We start from the raw sequence: 18418 nt of genomic DNA, 5'->3' as shown, positions 1-18418 counted from the left end.
ACAGATATTTGAATGGATTAAAAACTGCATGTTCTTCACATCGATTTCCAGAAGCTACAATATGTCAATTCCTTTACATTCTCCTCACTACACATCCGTTTCTTAATGACTCATCTCTGTAAGGCCTATGTCAGCACGTGATAATGTAACTAGAGATGTTCACCTCATGCACAGAGCAGGCTTTCTAATGTAATTTTCACAATTGTATCACAACTGGTGTTTTGTTTCAAGATGACAGCCCAACATAGGTCTTATAGAAATTACGTAGACAAAATGTTTGGTTTGAAAAGTTCAGCCAGGCACCTGCACAGTCTTACTTCTGAGATGCCTTTTCTAAAAACGTCCATTCTCTACAACTTGTATCTATCCAGTGTAGCGGCATCAAACAATACAACATTTGTTCAAAACCGAGTTTTGTTTTCTAGAAAATTCAAAGCAACAGTGTGTCAGTGGAGAACCAGGAAGAGCTCTCCCTCAGTGTTATCCACGGGAATGGAGGGAAATTGTATTTTCTATCACCTTTTTTTCTTTGGGGTCAAAGGCCATATTTGTGACTGTATGCATCCATTATGAGTCTTGGGATTGTTTTGTGTTGGACAGTTTTATTTTATTTTTTTGTTGCTTGGTACAATAGCAATTACCTCAGTCCCACTATTTATGTTTTCTTCCAGAAAATGGCGCAACCAGTTTGATTAGTGCGTATCTATTCATTTTGCTAATCTTTTCCATGCAAGCTGTTGGGGTGTTTGAATATTTTTCCTTTTACACTTTATGAAACTATCATTAAAATGGTGTCATAGTAGTTTCATTATGTATTATATCTGTAACCAAAATCATTTGAAGGCCTGTTATGATGATAATGACATTTTTAACAAACATTTGTACATTTTGTATGAGAGTTATTACTAGTAATACTTTATTAAGTAGTGCAATGATTTTTTTAATCCCTTACCCCGTCTTTTGGATTTCAAAAGCTGGTTCAATAATAAATGTATAACATCCTCTTCTAAAACTGTGTTTTCCAGTTATTCTTTCCTCAGCTTCTCCTTTCTTGTCTGTCAATTAAAAAAAATTCTTGACTTTAAAAAAGAAAAAGTCTCCATTGAGTCACAGCAGATGATGCCTCTTTGGGAAGCCCTCTTGGTGACCGTGTACTTCAGTGATCCATGAGGTGATCCATGAGGCGTCTAAAACAAGACGAGTGATTTGAGTAAATGTTTAAAAGAGTACATTATCGATGCCTGTGTGTGTGAACGGTGGCCTTAATTTTTAAAAGTAGAGTAATGTTCATTGACACAATGGTCCATTGTTTATGAGAGACAGATAAATGGTCTCTGAGGACGAGGCATGACGATTGAGGGGAAACAGAATTCTAAGAGGTTTTACAAAAACCTGACAAAGTGTGATTTCCCTTCAGTCCGAGCGTTAGCTAGTGAGGAGTAATGGTTCAACGTTGAGACACCGACTCTCCATGGCTGGGGGATCTTTAGGTTCCCATTCACAGCTTCGTATTCGGCAGTGAAGGGAAACTAACATGTCAAGTGATGTTTTTTTGCTACTGTTGTGAAAGCATCCTTTACATTCTGGGTAAAGCCCCGAACACTGTCTGAAACACATTTTCAAATGTGTGAAACCTTTTATTTTATTTGTGAAAATGCAGTAACACTTTTTAATAAGCATCCTTATTTAATTGTACATTTATAGTTAATTAAACTTATGCAATATTTTACTTTACATCAACAATGAAATGATAGCTTAGATGATTGTTAGTGAAGCATCTATAAACATTACATCGATAGATATTTGTATTTATAATACTTTGTTAATGATTAATAACTGGTTTCTGATCCATCTGTAATGTTTTACAAATGATTTCTTAAAGGTTTAATAAACATTTGGTAATCATTCAAATATAATACTTAAAGTATATTAAATGTTATGTGTGCAACAAACCGTTAATAAATAGTTAACTAATGTTTTCAGAGTGTAATTATCATCTCTTATCAACTATGATACAATATATTATTTATAAACTGATTATTTCACACAAGCACAAACTAATGATACAATTACAGGCACAGTAACTGTGTTGCCATGACTGTCCATGACATTACAGTGATGTAACTTTACACTTTACACTTTTAATAGGAGTTTCTAGTCTGAGTGCTGGAACCTCCAGAACAATCTCCATACGTGCAGCAGTATACTTTCTCTCTACTATGGTGGCTGTTGCTACAGGTAAGATAAATATAAAACATAGAATATACACTCAGTTCCCAGTTTATTAGGTACATCTAGATCAACCTAATACAGTCAAAGTATTAATGTACTGCCTTCATGAAGTTTGTGTTGATCAGTTTGTGTTGATTCAACTTTATGATTATTTTGGATGATGTAGTTTGTGGTTTTTTTGGTGTATTTTGGGATGCCATTGTGCACTGTTGGAAATGTAGTGGCGTCTAGAGCACGCCCCCGGGCTACCCAGAGGTGGAGATGAAAATTCCGAGCTGAAACAGACTTCAGTTCTTCTTCACCACCAGTTCCGTCACTGCTACGTCAAATGAAGCTGCTTGGGGCAGGAAGTACAACAGATGTTACAACTGTGAACTCAGCTTCCGCGGTCAATATAGCACACACTGAGGAGTTTGTTGCTTCAATGGATTACATTTACCATCAACACTGACTTTACATCCACACAAAAATGTTGCAAATTTCTCTTTTGAGATCGTTAACTCCACCTCTCTTATGTAGGGCTATAACATGAGCCATTGTTCCAAACTTTGGAACATAACCGGAGGAAATAGAGCAAATGTCTCACTGACTCACTCACTGACTCACTCACTGACTCACTCACTGACTCACTCACTGACTCATTCATTCACTGACTGACTGACTGACTGACTCACTGACTCACTCACTCATTCACTGACTGACTGACTGACTGACTCACTGACTCACTCATTCACTGACTGACTGACTCACTCACTCACTGACTCACTCATTCACTGACTGACTGACTCACTCACTCACTGACTCACTCACTGACTCACTCATTCACTGACTGACTGACTCACTCACTCACTGACTCACTCACTGACTCACTCATTCACTGACTGACTGACTCACTCACTCACTGACTCACTCACTGACTCACTCACTCATTCACTGACTCACTGACTCACTCATTCACTGACTGACTGACTCACTCATTCACTGACATACTCACTCACTGACTCACTCATTCACTGACTCACTCATTCACTGACTGACTCACTCACTGACTGACTCACTGACTCACTCATTCACTGACTGACTCACTCACTGACTGACTCACTCACTCATTCACTGACTGACTGACTCACTCACTCATTCACTGACTCACTCACTGACTCATTCACTGACTGACTGACTGACTGACTCACTCATTCATTTCTTTGGAGCAGGTGGCTCAGAATTACACATTGAACCTTTAAAGTGGCAGTACACCTAAACTACAAAAGAAACGTTCTTTCCCCCTAACCCTAGTCATATCTGTCCATACAGAATTATTTGTTTTGGGGCTTTTCATTACATTTCATGGTTTCTTTCCATTTGAGATAAAATATATATTTGTATTCTTCATTCATCATGGTGTCAAAATGCTAAAGGTATGGCTGCACCATATATTTCAGCATCAACATTAATTTTGCTCTCAAACTGCACCAGATTTGCACTTTTTAGGGTGAACATTCCTGTACTTTATCATATCACAATATATATCGCAAAAAAGGTAGAGCTGTAAAGTATTTGAATATTTCAGCAGTTGTTTCGTCTTCTCTCTTTTCACTCTTTATATCATACAACCAGGCCTTTAATGTGCTGCCCGTTAAATCCATACAGTGTAAATTTGGACATTTGTTTAGCTGTGGTGTTCATATCTATTGTGTATCGATCTATTAGGTATATATTTATTTATGTGTTAAACCTCATCTCCAAACCTTTCCTATCTGTGAAGGTGAGATCTCTGAGGACTGTTGTAGTTCATAGTTATAGTTTATAGACCTTTATTTTGCTGTTATTAATCAATACTAAATAAACCACACAACACAGTTGCTGTCATAATGAAACATCAATACTAAGGATTGAACAGCTCCTGCCTGTTTTATCAGAACCATAAATAAGTACAGTAGTTTATTACAATACTCAAAACACTGTAGAGGATAAACATATTGCACTGTATATATATATATATATATATATATATATATATATATATATATATATATATATATATATACTGTATGTATTTGTCTGTTCAGCAGCTGTTGTCGATCTGCACAGACGGCAGATTTGTTTTCTTTATTTGTATGGTGCCTCCTCCCTCCCACTCCGCCTTGGAAAGACGTTGTCCTTATTTAAACAAACCTAAGCCTACAGACACAGAGTACACAGACTGAGGAAAAGTGCTGTAACTGGAAAACTCACTTTTATCCTCTCCGGTTTTGGTAATGGAAATCCTCATGCAAGGCTGCAACATGTGGCTATTGTCACTGGGAAAGACATACACAGGAGGACGATGGGGGGAAAAGAGATTGGGATAGAGCAAAGAGAGAATGACCCTGTTGTTTGAGAGTGTGTGTGATGTTTCCTAGTCTTGCCAAGACACATAGTCAAAGCAGAGCGCCGCACTACCTCAGTGGAGTCAGACAGGAGGAGTATATTTCCCATAAGGCCCTGCTCAAGCCATTAATCAGTGACATGTGTCACCATCTGGAGGCCAAATGGAGTCAAGTCTGGTTTAAATTAAACCCAGGTTATTATTCCCAAATAGACCACTGGATGGCGTGTTGGGTATAATAATAATACGCTCCTGACGTGGCAGCTGCTGCTGATTATAAGGCTACTGTATATGTGAAGCAGTCCACATAAAGCTCTGCTCTCTAACTGGGTAATGTTCAAGCTAAAGTAGAGGGTTGAATATCTAAAACTGGACGAGGTGCTATTATTATGACACAATATGTGCTCAGTAAAGACCATATTCACCAAACTGAAATGTTCATCGACCATACAGTTTTAGATGAAAAACTATTTACAGTAATATGCAGACGTCATTGGAGATTTTGGTTTAAATTGATGGACTCTTTTATTTCTGTTCTGGTGATGTCATCAGGGTTATCTCGGCTTGGGCGTGGAGACTTCAGTTTCATAAGAAAAAATCCTGCGTTGCAAACGAGGCCTGGAGTTTCAAAGACGTGGTAGGGTCTAACAAAAGCTAAGATCCAGCAGTTTGACCTTTGTAAACTCAAGATATCGCTGCCTCTGCTCCTGTCATTTTGCCAATTCTTTGTTTAATCTCTCTGTTGAGTCCGCCATGTTTATAGAAGTGCAATACTAAATCATGGAGTACTTGAATTGGAACCCTTTACTAATACACTATATTGGCTTGTCTTGAGTTTGCATTTCATCCTTTTTTGTTTGTCGACATTCCCCTCTTGAAACTTTTGTTTTGTTTGTGCTGTATCACAGATGTAAAGGCCCTGAAGACATATTTTCTCAACCTCTTCTCACCACCAGTGATGATGTTCTGCAATGTACAATTATTCTACAAAAGTGAGAACATTTTTGGTTATTTTACATAAGAGGTTTCTGTATCTGTGCTCCTCTTACTCTGTTTTGAAGTGGGCGGCGGGACAGTGGAAAAAGGTGATGTCATATATCTATCAATCGGGATTTAGGAACATTTGAATTAGACTCTGATTACAGTTGTGGCATGTTTACTTATGTTGCCATAAATGTCAATCAAATCTTATCAAATCACTCCCAGAGAATTTCTAATAAAGCAGATTATTTTACCTTCAGGCTATTAGTTATGGAGTCTATAAACTCTTAAAGGTGCAAAGTGTAATGCCTGGCCACCTGCTCCAAAGAAATAGGGGGCAGCATCTCACCTCTAAACTGGGTCCATACAATTCAAATTTAGTCATCAGTTATAAAAGATACTAGTAATAGTGCAAGAATACACAAAATTAGACCAAACTGCCGAAACTCTGAGAGCCTGTCAAAATAACACTGCTATGTTATAATCTGTACAGGAGGCATCGACCTGTAGTTCACGTTAGCCATCTTTGTGTTCACTGTGCCACTGACTGGGGCTGTACGGTCTGTGTATGTTTAGATATTTTGTCTATCAGACCAAATCCAAAGTGGCAGAAACAAGAAATCGACCTTCTTGGTCTCGTCCTCCCCGTTATCAGGAGACCACCCTGCCGGTAGGAAAGCGCGTGGCGGCTCCGGGAGACAGTCAACTAATTCAGCCAGCATCGGGCTAGGTCGTTAGCATGCTAATTTCATTAGATCTCTGCAGCACAACACACGGACGTCTTTGACATGAAGTCAACACTAACCTCTTCACATTCTGTTGATAATGTAAGTTCATCTTTTTGAACGTTTTAAACAAAGATTCTGGCACATCTTACACATTGCACTTTTGATGAATACTAAATGAAGCAGGGTTTTAGTTCAGACAGAGGGGGGCTGCCCACACTTTTAGCCCAGCTGAGGACAAGGCTGGGTTAGGATCCAGGGACCTTAGCCCTCCAGGAAATACATCCATAGGGAATAACAAACCTTCAGCTCAGACACATGTTCCCCTGATGCCTTGTTTATCATTCAGAGAGAGAAAGAGGTAAGGACTGAGAGATATTTATAGCAGGCAGCAATCATAATGCCCTATGTAATGTCAAACTGTGAGTCATCAGTGACCTCAGAACCTGATGACATTCTGAGTGCCATCAGCGGCTCTTAATGCACGCTTATCATCTCTATGCTGCATGCAAACAAACACCCATGCATTTTATGTGCCACTCAAATTACCTAAAATGTAATTATTTGGCTTCTACTAACACTGAGCTGGTTATATTAATAATACAGAGAACCCTCTTGGCAGTGGTGGAAAGTAAGAACATGTACTCGAGTGCTGCAATTAAATACAATTTTGAGATACTTGTTCTGTCCACGTTATTCTACTTTACTTTACTTTGTTTTTAAAGTTATATTTTTGATAATTGGATAGTGAGAAGTGCAGATTGTGAAAGGGGGAGAGAGAAGGGGAATGACATACTGCAAATGGCCACAGGTCGGACTCAAACCAGTGGCCGCTGTGGCAAGGACTCAGCCTTTATATATGGGTCGCCTGTGCTACCGGGACGCCCCTACTTTATACTTCTACTGTATTACATTTTAGAGGGAAATATTTTACTTTTTTACTACATTGCTACATTTATTTAGTTATCACTTTTCAGATTCAAAGAAATCTGCAAAGTATGATGTATTATTATACAGTTTGTTAAACTATCCAGCAGTATGCAGTTGAAATGACCTGAAATGGACCTTTCTACATAATGAGTACTTTTATTGTTGGTATATTTGGATGCTAATGCTTATGTACTAACATTTTAAATGCAGGACTTTAACTTGTAACAGAGTTTTTCCGCACTGTGGTATTGCTTTTACCTAAACATGTGAATGCTTCACTGGATTTTGGATGTGTCTGTGGGTTCTCATATGGTCAAGGTAGTGAGCAACATAAGACTGGGAAATGTTCCAAGAAGAAATAGCAAAACAGTACAATTACATCATGTGGCTTCAATTGAATCTCCAGCGAGCACAATAGACTACAACAGGCTGCAGACTGTGGCATCTGGCATGTCAGCAGAGCTATAGACAGATTAGTTTTAATTTTTTTTAAATCCTGTTACACTGTGGCATTACAGTAGTACAGGCCTAACTACTTCCATCTGTCTGGAATCCAACTCTCACTGTGTGACTCAACGCCTTACTGAGCAAAACTGTAGGCAACCTACTTCTTACCAAGAGAAAAATAACTTCTGAGCAGGCAAAAAGAAAGTATTTCAACCCACCACACACATACACCCACACACACAAAGGAACATACATTATAAAACAGCTAAAGGCCACATCTCCCACACAATGAGACTCCACAACTGGACGATTAGTCTTGTAAAAAGATAAGTAGATCCATGTGTTGTTGTGCGGAGTATTCCGCCTGGAATCATAAACGTGAGAAAAAAAAGATACATTCAAGTGCAGATCTGCACATGCAAGGATAGTCTGTGTATATCCTTAGGAAAGCTGTTACACTGATTATTTCATTTTCCAAAGGCCATGTAGTTTTGGGAGATTTAATGAGGGCTGGAATTCCATGCATTCCTGCCAAAGTGTGATCTGCTTTCACAGAGTTTTCCTCTGGAGCTACTCTGGCTATCCGCAGTCATTTTAAAGTTGTTATTGGACTGAAGTGAGACAGTGGAGGACTCCTTTCTTGTTTATCTTTTAGTCCATCCAAACAGATTGCTGTCCAAGAAGCTAGGAAGGGTTGATTATACAAAGAGGGGTTGACACAAGGTCAACCCCTCTTTGTATAATCAACCCTTACAGTGTTGGAGGCGGGCCCCGTTCATTCACATAAAAGCTGCTGAGTGGTGCATGACAGCAAAATAATTTGACTTCCAGCTATATAATTACCCAGATCTTCTGCATCCATGGAACCAATAAAGCAAGCGCACTAGCGTTTCCTTAAACCCCCCCTCCCTGCCGCTCTATCTCGGGCTCATTCACATGAACGATGGCACAAAAACAACTCTGGATTTGGCTAATAGTGAGTTTTACAACTTTTAGGACCTAATGATTTCAATAAAGGCTATTCAAATGTTTGCACTGGGAAGTTGATTTACCTAAAAAAAGTGGATCATGACACCCAATGGCATCACGTGACAGAACCGGACGTTGTAATTCCACATTTTGTCTTCCGGCGCTGTTCCTGTATCCAGTTTTCTTTATACATCCATAGCCAGGCTCTCTTCAAAGTGTAAAGCGTACTAATGAATAGGATTGATCTCATGTGTGTAATTAGAACACAAACATTAACTGTAAAAATCACATGTTGTGGTTTTACATGAAGTTTCTGTAAATATTTATTTGGCCCTAGTAGCAGTGACTTCCTGGAGCCTTGTAATTAAAATAAACTAATGTAAAACCACAAATTATCATTTTAGCATTTCTGTTTGTGTACAGATTAACATTATGTATAGTGGTCTTGAGAAGAATTAGAAGTTATAGGTATACATCCTGATAGTTCCCCCTGTGTCTGTCCAGGCTAACTGCCTGCTGGCAGTGGCTAAATAATGCACGAGACTAGTATAATCCTATATATCCTAGTATAAAATAGTATCAATCCTCTCAGCTAATGCTTGGCAAGAAAGCGAACAAAGCGTATTTTCCAAAATGTGGAACTATTCATTTGAGATTCAAGTATTTATGTAATGCTCCGAGCAAAACTGTTCAACAAATCTCTTTCAAAACAGAGATGGAAGCCTGAGCTTTGCTGTGGTTGTACACAAATTCCTCAGAACAGGATGGCTTCATGTACACCCTGCCAAAGAAAATGACACACACACACACACACACACACACACACACACACACACACACACACACACACACACACACACAGTAAGTAACACAGTAAAGTGAGCCCAGAAATTCTTTTGTCAGGGCTCGGCTAGTGAGCCCTTCCTCTGTCTCTCAACTCCCTTCTCCTGGCAGACTGCTGACTCATTCTTTATCGTCTCTCGCTCTGTCTCTCTCTCTTCCCTTAACTCCTCTTGCTTCTTACTCAGACATTTCTTGGGATTTTAAGTAATTCAGCTGCATTTCCTCATCTTGTGACATTATATATTATATAATGGTGGTGTGTGTGTGGGTTTGTTTAATGTGTGTAAGCAGTCCCAATCACCCTTCCTGCCTGTGCAGTTTATTTAGTGTTTGAAGAAACACAGTAATTGCCTCGTACTGAAGCTGTATAGCTGGCTAAGTCTCTTAATGGGAGTAATTCCTGCTGTGCCCGAGCTACAGGGCCAGTATTCTGTGGGTAAAGTTGACACTTTTAAAAGCAACATTTTACTGTAGTTGGAAAAGGTTCCTGTTTTTGTCAATTATGTCTCAGAGATATTTGCTTGGTTTCACTACCTTTCTGAGAAGCACAGGTGGTCATATATCTGGTTTACTGGAAGTGGCAAAACAATATTGTTTCCTAACTTTTTTAGGATACAGCATCTAGAAGTTAAGATAAAAAAGGAGACATCTGGAGCACACTTTTATAAAAATAAACAATAAGCCAGGACACCATGGAAAGCAGAAACTGTAATCTTGGATAGGATCTTGGATAAGTAGAGAACCACATGGTGAACCACTTTAATGGCCTGAGCCGGGGGCCAGAATTGTCTAAACACAATAATGTTTTCGCTGAATTGCAAAGATAATAGGAACCCAAAAACAGCCCAAAGGACAATTACCTAGAAGAAAATGTCCTATGAACTGTAACTCTGCACAAAGGGTTGAGTGGGACAATTCTGAAAAGTGTCAAAGTGCAAGTGCATTTATCAATATATAAATAAGGTTTCTTGAAGTTGAATGGCTTCTGGGATAAAACCAAACTTCCTTCTATTTGTTTTACATACAGTCTATAACACATCACTGATGGCTTTAGTTGTCATATATTGGATATATATGCTTTTTTGAGGAATGTTCAATGATCAGATCTGTATTTTGCCTATAATTTTAGAGCGACGGTTAGCAAAACCTTGCAATCGGTGCTTGTTCTTTTGACAAAGGGATGTCTACTATGATAAATAAAATAAAATATATAAATAAAAAAGAATAACACGTCTCCGAGTACTAATAGCGGTATCAGTGTTTCATTGAACAGGTGTTCTTTTATTAAATAAACTAAACGCTTACGTTATTTATCTCATTTATGTGCACGTTTCAGTGTTTACTGCACGGGGGCCAAACTCAAGGCAATTATATCCGGCCCGCAAGAAATAACTGTCTGTGATAACTGGCCCGCCGGTTTTGGTAATTAAATCAATGCATGGCACAACCACGGGAAAATACATTTGAGGAAGTATATAAATGTGTGAAAGAAATTAAAGTTTTTGGAAAGCAAAGGGAAAGACACCACAGATCTCTGGGACGAAAGTGACGATGTGAGCTGGCCTGTTTGTGCGACATAACGAATCATCTCACTGTCAAACCTGCAGCTTCAGGGCCGTGTGATCATAGACATGTGTGATGCAGTGAGAGCTTTCTAAGCCAAGCTGCCTGTGGGAGACACGGATGCAGCAAGGAAACTTTGGTCACTACGTGTTTCCAAACACTGACAAACATCTCCACCGCTGTGTTCCCGACCACATTCTGCTGATAAACTGAGCGTCTTTGCCGACTTTGCAGCTCAGATATTTTAATTGAACTGCTCAGCAATCCGTTTGCAGTTGACTTAAATATGTTCCATATCTTTTTGCACTTTATCCAATATGTGTACCCTGTTCAATAAATGTGGACCGTATTTGGCCCTCGACGTAGTCCCAGTTTTTAATGTTGGCCCTCTCTGTGATAGAGTTTGACACATACCTGTCAACATTGGAATTTTAAAATAAGGGACATTTTTTGCCGGACTCCGCCCATATCTTAACAGCTCTCAGCCACCAATGTAAACGTAAACACATAAGGGACGGGTATATACATTCAGGAAATACATGTTTACTTAAAGTATGTATTACTTTATTAGTTGTGTGGCTTTTGTTTCCCCCGACGAGTAGCCTACTTCCTTGTGATGGCAGAGTCGGGAAACATGTCGCTACACTGCGACTGAAATCAACGCAGAAGCTGAAGGCTACATTATTTTTAGCGCAAAGCATCGACATCTTTCCCTCAGCTTTGGTCACTTGGTCTGCCTCCAAAACAGTTCTTGCTACACATGAAGTTATTGACAGTGTATGTTTTTGTGGCTCTTGGCGTGCTTGTGCTTGGACGATTTTTCTTGAATAATAATAATATTAATAAATAAGGGAAGGTCTCCTCCCATTTGGTACTTACATAAAGTTTTAACTTGTTTGGCAGGTACAACTGCGACTCTCATCCATATGTTTTCGTTTTCTTTTTTTGTGTTATTGTTCCCTGTTTTCTTCTTCTGTGTGTTTACTGGCGGATAACGTTTTTCAGCTAAAGTTAAACATAATACTGCCATCTGCTCTACCGGAGGCCACTTTACACTTTTTTTTATACGCCTATTTTTTTTTTTGAAAGGTTAAAAATACGGGATAATTACGGGAGAATATTTAAACGGGAGAAAAACAGGATGGAAGTAAAAATACGGGATAATCCCGGGAAAAACGGGAGGGTTGACAGGTATGGTTTGACACCCCCGGTCTACTGCTTGCTTTGTGCAGTTTCTCCTTTGCTCGGTTTCGCAAAGGGCAGGGCTCCGCCCCCTACACACAACCGTGTAAACACACCTTAACCTACAGCCAGAGACCGAGCGGAGAAAAGGAGAGGGGAGAACTAAAAACAAATCCGCTGCTAAATGTTTTACTTTAAAATGACGCAATATAATTATTTATTACTTGTTAAAAAACGTAAGCTCAAAATTGTCTGCGAGCCATATTGCGTTATCGAAAGAGCCATATATGGCTCACGAGTCATATGTTCCCGACCCCTGGCCTAGACGTTTCGTGGGACTATGGTTTGCAGAACATGATTATTAATGGCTCTGCTGCCCCCTGATCTTTCCCACCCACTTCAAATGATATCATAATATGCTGATTAGGTTGGGTGGGGGAGAGAAGAGGAGTTCCTGTCTCGTGTGAAACCAAAAGTCAATGCTGAAAAATTAATATATATCTAGACCTCAATAGAATAAAAACGGGCGACTGACTGTTTTTCCTGGCCAAGGTCAGGGTCCTTGAACACAACACGAGCGGAACGTGTCATCACGTGGTCACGTCATATAAAAAAACTTCAATATTAAACGAGACTGTCATTGACATCAGCGAACGCAGCATGGCGAGTGTAAAACAGAGAAAGGTAGATGCGGAATGTCTTACTTTCCAGGAGAAATTGACGAACGATGATTTCTCTGTGGAAGTAAAAGGCCAGTGTGCCTAGTTTCTGCGGACACGCTTGTGGTGATGAAAAATAATCTCGAGCGTCATTACAGCACGAAAATGTCAAACTGCACGTGCTGAAGGGATGAGTGTGTTTGGATAAAGTTAAGGCTCTTCGGCGGAGTTTGGCCCAACAAGCAGCTCTCTGCAGAGCGTAACATACAAACATGTAAAGATAAAGAGGTAGACCACCACACCAAGAACAGACTATTTCACCACTGCTGTGCAATTATCACTGCCATTTACAATACTCACTTTATTTTCTATCAACCACTTGGTACTTATTTTATTTTGTATTCTATTTAATTGTTGTGTACTGCCTGTTTACTTCATATGTTCTTTTGCTGTGACAAGATAAATAGATTTCTGATAAAACAGAAAGATACATGTATAAAAAAGTTACTTTTTTGCACAGCATAAAAGAAAGGTGAAATGAATGGGCTGTGTCTTAAAGAAATTTGCAGAAGTTATGAGTTCAATAATTAGTATGGCCCTCGAAGGATGTTGTAAAAAAACAAATGACCGTTGATAGGAACAAGGTTCCCCACCCCTAATCTAGAGGCAGCACTAGGTAACACTTTTCCTATCAACAAAACTTGTGATGATCAGAGGATCTCATCTCATGTCCCTGAAGCAGCACCATGAATACAAGCACTTTTCATATCATAAACACTGACTCAGCACCTTATCATTTGACTGAACTTTAACAATGCAGAAAAAACAGAAAACATGACATGGGTATAACACAGATAAATGAATATTAGTGATAACATCTGTTTACAAATCAAGAATAGAGATGCAGAAGAGTATTAGGGCCAGACATAAGGGGAAAAAATAGATTTTGCATTTCGAAAAAGTTGAACTTTAAGTATATGCGCTAATGCTATAACTTTGATTTATTCTCGAAAGTTCAACACTTATTCTAGAGTCTAGAATAAGCGTTGAACTTTTGAAATGTCTAGAATCTAGACATTATATGAGAGTGAGAGTGACAGAGAGCATGAATGAAAGTGAGTGTGTGTGTGTGTGTGTGTGTGTGTGTGTGTGTGTGTCTGGACATGTGAGTGTCTGTGTGAGTTAGCGTTTGTGTGCGGAGTGTTTGCTCTGTAACTCATAGGGCTAAGACCTATTTTTACACCCACACTCCCACCGTACAGAAACACTCACCCATGACATTTGTTTATTTAAATTTTCTCATCTCCTATTCTTATCTCATCAGCATCATCATCGTCATCATCATATCGGGACAGGGGCGTGCTACCATCACCTCAACAAAAGGCCTTGCTCTCAGGTCTTTTGGGTGTAGCGTTGAATTGAATATAGCAGACAGATCAGGGTCACAGCTGCCAAAAAGAAGAGATTCTCCTCCCTCAGTAGTGACTGGCCTTTTGTTGTAAAGAGCTGCGTCTGTGGGGTGTAAACTGTTATTAAATGAGTATTTAAATGAGAAAGTTAGTTATAATTTTTTATAATTTCATTTTCAGCCACAGGGATCTCTCTATCAAAACAAAACAAAACACAGAGTTTGGTGGCGTCCGGAAGTAGCGTGGGATCAAGGGAGTCGTTGTCATATCAACCATCCATCCATCCATCGTCTACTGCTTATCCGGGATCGGGTCGCGGTGGCAGCAGCTCCAGTAAGGAACCCCAAACTTCCCTTCTCCGGGCCACATCCTCCAGCTCCGACTGGAGGATCCCGAGGCGTTCCCAGGCCAGTGAGGAGATATAATCTCTCCACCGAGTCCTGGGTCTTCCCCGGGGTCTCCTCCCAGCTGGACGTGCCTGGAACACCTCCCTAGTGAGGCGCCCAGGTGGCATCCTTACTAGATGCCCGAACCACCTCAACTGGCTCCTTTCAACGTAAAGGAGCAGCGGCTCTACTTCGAGTCTCTCCCGGATGGCTGAGCTTCTCACCATATCTCTAAGGGAGACGCCAGCCACCCGTCTGAGAAAACCCATTTCGGCCGCTTGTACCCGTGATCTCGTTCTTTTGGTCATGACCCAGCCTTCATGACCATAGGTGAGGGTAGGAACAAAGATCGACCGGTAGATTGAGAGCTTTGCCTACTGGCTCAGCTCTATTTTCGTCACAACGGTGCGGTAAAGCGACTGCAGTACCGCCCCCGCTGCTCCGATTCTCCGGCCAATCTCTTGGTCCATCGTCCCCTCACTCGCGATCAAGACCCCGAGGTACTTGAACTTCTTCACTTGGGGTAAGGGCTCATTCCCTACCCAGAGTAGGCAATCCACCGGTTTCCTGCTGAGAGCCATGGCCTCAGATTTTGAGGTGCTGATCCTCATCCCAACCGCTTCACACTCGGCTGTGAACCGATCCAGTGACTGCTGAAGGTCACAGACCGGTGATGCCATCAGGACCACATGATCTGCAAAGAGCAGCGATGAGATCCTCAGGCCACCGAACTGCAACCCCTCTCCACCATGACTACGCCTCGTACAGGGATTGGATGGCCCTCAGAAGTGACCCCCCCCACCCCATACTCCTGCAGCACCTCCCACAGTATCACCCGGGGGACCCGGTCATACACCTTCTCCAGATCCACAAAACACATGTAGACCGGATGGGCATACTCCCAGGCCCTCTCCAGGATCCTTGCAAGAGTGAAGAGTTGGTCCATTGTTCCACGACCAGGATTGAATCCGCATTGTTCCTCTTCAATCAGAGGTTCAACTACCGGCCGAACCCTCCTTTCCAGTACCTTGGAGTAGACTTTACCAGGGAGGCTGAGAAGTGTGATACCCCTGTAGTTGGCACACACTCTCTGGTCCCCCTTTTTAAATAGGGGAACCACCACCCCGGTCTGCCACCCCCTAGGCACTGTCCCAGACTTCCACGCAATGTTGACGAGGCATGTCAACCAAGACAGCCCCTCAACACCCAAAGCCTTCAGCATTTCTGGACGGATCTCATCAACCCCTGCGGCTTTGCCACTATGGACTTGTTTGACTACCTCAGTGACTTCCATCAATGAAATTGACAATGATCCCCCATCAGCTTCCAGCTCTGCCTCTACCATAGAGGGCGTGTTAGTCGGATTCAGGAGTTCCTCAAAGTGCTCCTTCCACCGCCCGATAACCTTCTCAGTCAAAGTCAGCAGGGTCCCACCCTTGCTGTACACAGCTTCGATGGTTCCCCACTTCCCCCTCCTGTGGTGCCCGATGGTTTTCCTGAAGCACCTTTGTGCCGACCGAGAGTCCTTCTCCATAGCTTCTCCGAACTTCTCCCACACCCGCTGTTTTGCCTCTGCCACAACAGAGGCTGCCGCCCTTCTAGTCCTTCGGTACCCTGCAACTGTTTCCGGAGTCCTCCCGGATAACATAACCCGGAAGGACTCCTTCTTCAATCGGACGGCTTCCTTGACCACTGGGGTCCACCACGGTGTTCGAGGGTTACCGCCCCTTGAGGCACCTAAGACCTTTAGACCACAGCTCATCACCGCAGCTTCAGCAATAGAGGTTTTGAACATCACCCACTCAGGGTTGCTGCCCCCGCGACCCGATCCCGGATAAGCGGTAGACGATGGATGGATGGACCCACTCAGGTTCATTGCCCCCAACCTCCATAGGGATGTCTGAAAAGCTCCGCCGGAGGTGTGAGTTGAAGATCTCCAGGTACAGTGGTTTCCTCCAGACGTTCCCAGTTCACCCGCACTACCCGTTTGGGCTTACCAGGTCTGTCCAGAATCTTCCCCCACCCGTTTTGGGCATAGGCACAAACAACAGTCAAAGTTCCCCCCCCCATAACCCGATGGCGTAGGGAGGCGACCCTCTCGTCCACCGGGGTGAACTCCAATGTAGCGGCGCTCAGCTGGGGACTTGTGAGTATCCCCACACCCGCCCGACGCCTCACACCTTGGGCAACTCCGGAGAAGAATAGAGTCCAACCCCTATCCAGGAGTACGGTTCCAGAGCCAAGACTGTGCGTAGATGTAAGCCCCACCAGATCCAACTGGTAGCGCTCCACCTCCCGTGCTAGTTTCGGCTCCTTCCCCCACAGAGGGGTGACATTCCACGTCCCCAGAGCCAGCCTCTGCTGCCCGGGTCTGGTCGAGATCCCTGACCATCACTGCTACACCTGTGACAGCGCACCCAATCCTAGCGGTTTTTGCCATGAGTGGTGGGTCCACAGGATGGATGGATGGGAGGCACCACGTAGCTTCTTCGGGCTGAGCCCGACCAGGCTCCTTGGCAAGCCCGGCCACCAGGCGCTCGCTGTCGGGCCTTCTCTCTGGGCCTGGCTCCAGATGGGGGCCCCGGGATTCCTCCGGGCAGGGTCTCTCCTTTCCTTTCCCTCTGTATCATGAGGTCATTTTTGAACCATTCTTAGTTTGGCCCCTCGCCTGAGACCAATTTGCCTTCGGAGACCCTACCAGGAGCACTAGGCTCCAGACAACACAGCTCTCAGGTTCATAGGGACACACAAACCTCTCCACCACGATAAGGTGATGTCAAATCAAATCAAATCAAATTTATTTATATAGCCCAATACCACAAATTATACATTTGTCCCAGTGTGCTTTATAGACTGTACAGGATACGACACCCTCTGTCCTTAGACCCTCGCATCGCACAAGGAAAAACTTCCTAAAAGAAACCCCACAATTAAAGGGGAAAAAATGGAAGAAACCTCAGGGAGAGCAACTGAGGAGGGATCCCTCTCCCAGGATGGACAGACGAGCAATAGATGTCATGTGTACACGATAAACATAGTACAAATACAATATTTGACAGAAATGATGTTGTGTTGAAAAAGAGAAAGTTTGGATGAATCCAGCAAACCTGAGCCAGCCCTAACTATAAGCTTTATCAAAAAGGAAAGTATTTAGCCTGCTCTTAAATGTGGAGAGTGTGTCTGCCTCCCGAACACAAACTGGAAGCTGGTTCCACTGGAGAGGAGCTTGATGGCTGAAGGCTCTGGCTCCCATTGTACTCTTAGAGACTCTCTTCTCCACCATTGCGTCATTGCAGTCAGCATCTCCCGGTGAGGATTCCTTCAGTGTTCATCACTCAAGGGGGTTTTAAGTGCGAAGAAAATTATCTGCAGAGGTCTCCTCTTCTCCAAAACAAACAGACCCGGTGAGGAAAACAGACAAAAACATTGAATAAAGCAGTTTCATGTAAAGAATCAGTGTTTCTCCGACGCAGTTTGGCAGACACAGGGTGGAGTGGCTGCGACCTAACCATTAATGTTTGTTCAGCTTAACTTAAGATCCAGACGTTCAGGAGGTTTTTACCAAGAGCCAAATTATTCACAGAGGTCTTCTCCTCTACAAAACAAATGGAACCGGTGATTAAAACCCGGTAAAAACACTCAACAAAGCAGTTTCACGTTATTCAGTCAGTGTTTCCCCGGTGGACACAAGTTACCGCTAATGTTTGCTCAGCTTCTTTCTTCGTCC

Source organism: Cottoperca gobio, chromosome 1, assembly GCF_900634415.1.
Source record: "Cottoperca gobio chromosome 1, fCotGob3.1, whole genome shotgun sequence".
Lineage (NCBI taxonomy): Eukaryota > Metazoa > Chordata > Actinopteri > Perciformes > Bovichtidae > Cottoperca > Cottoperca gobio.
Note: the sequence above shows the minus strand (reverse complement) of the source record.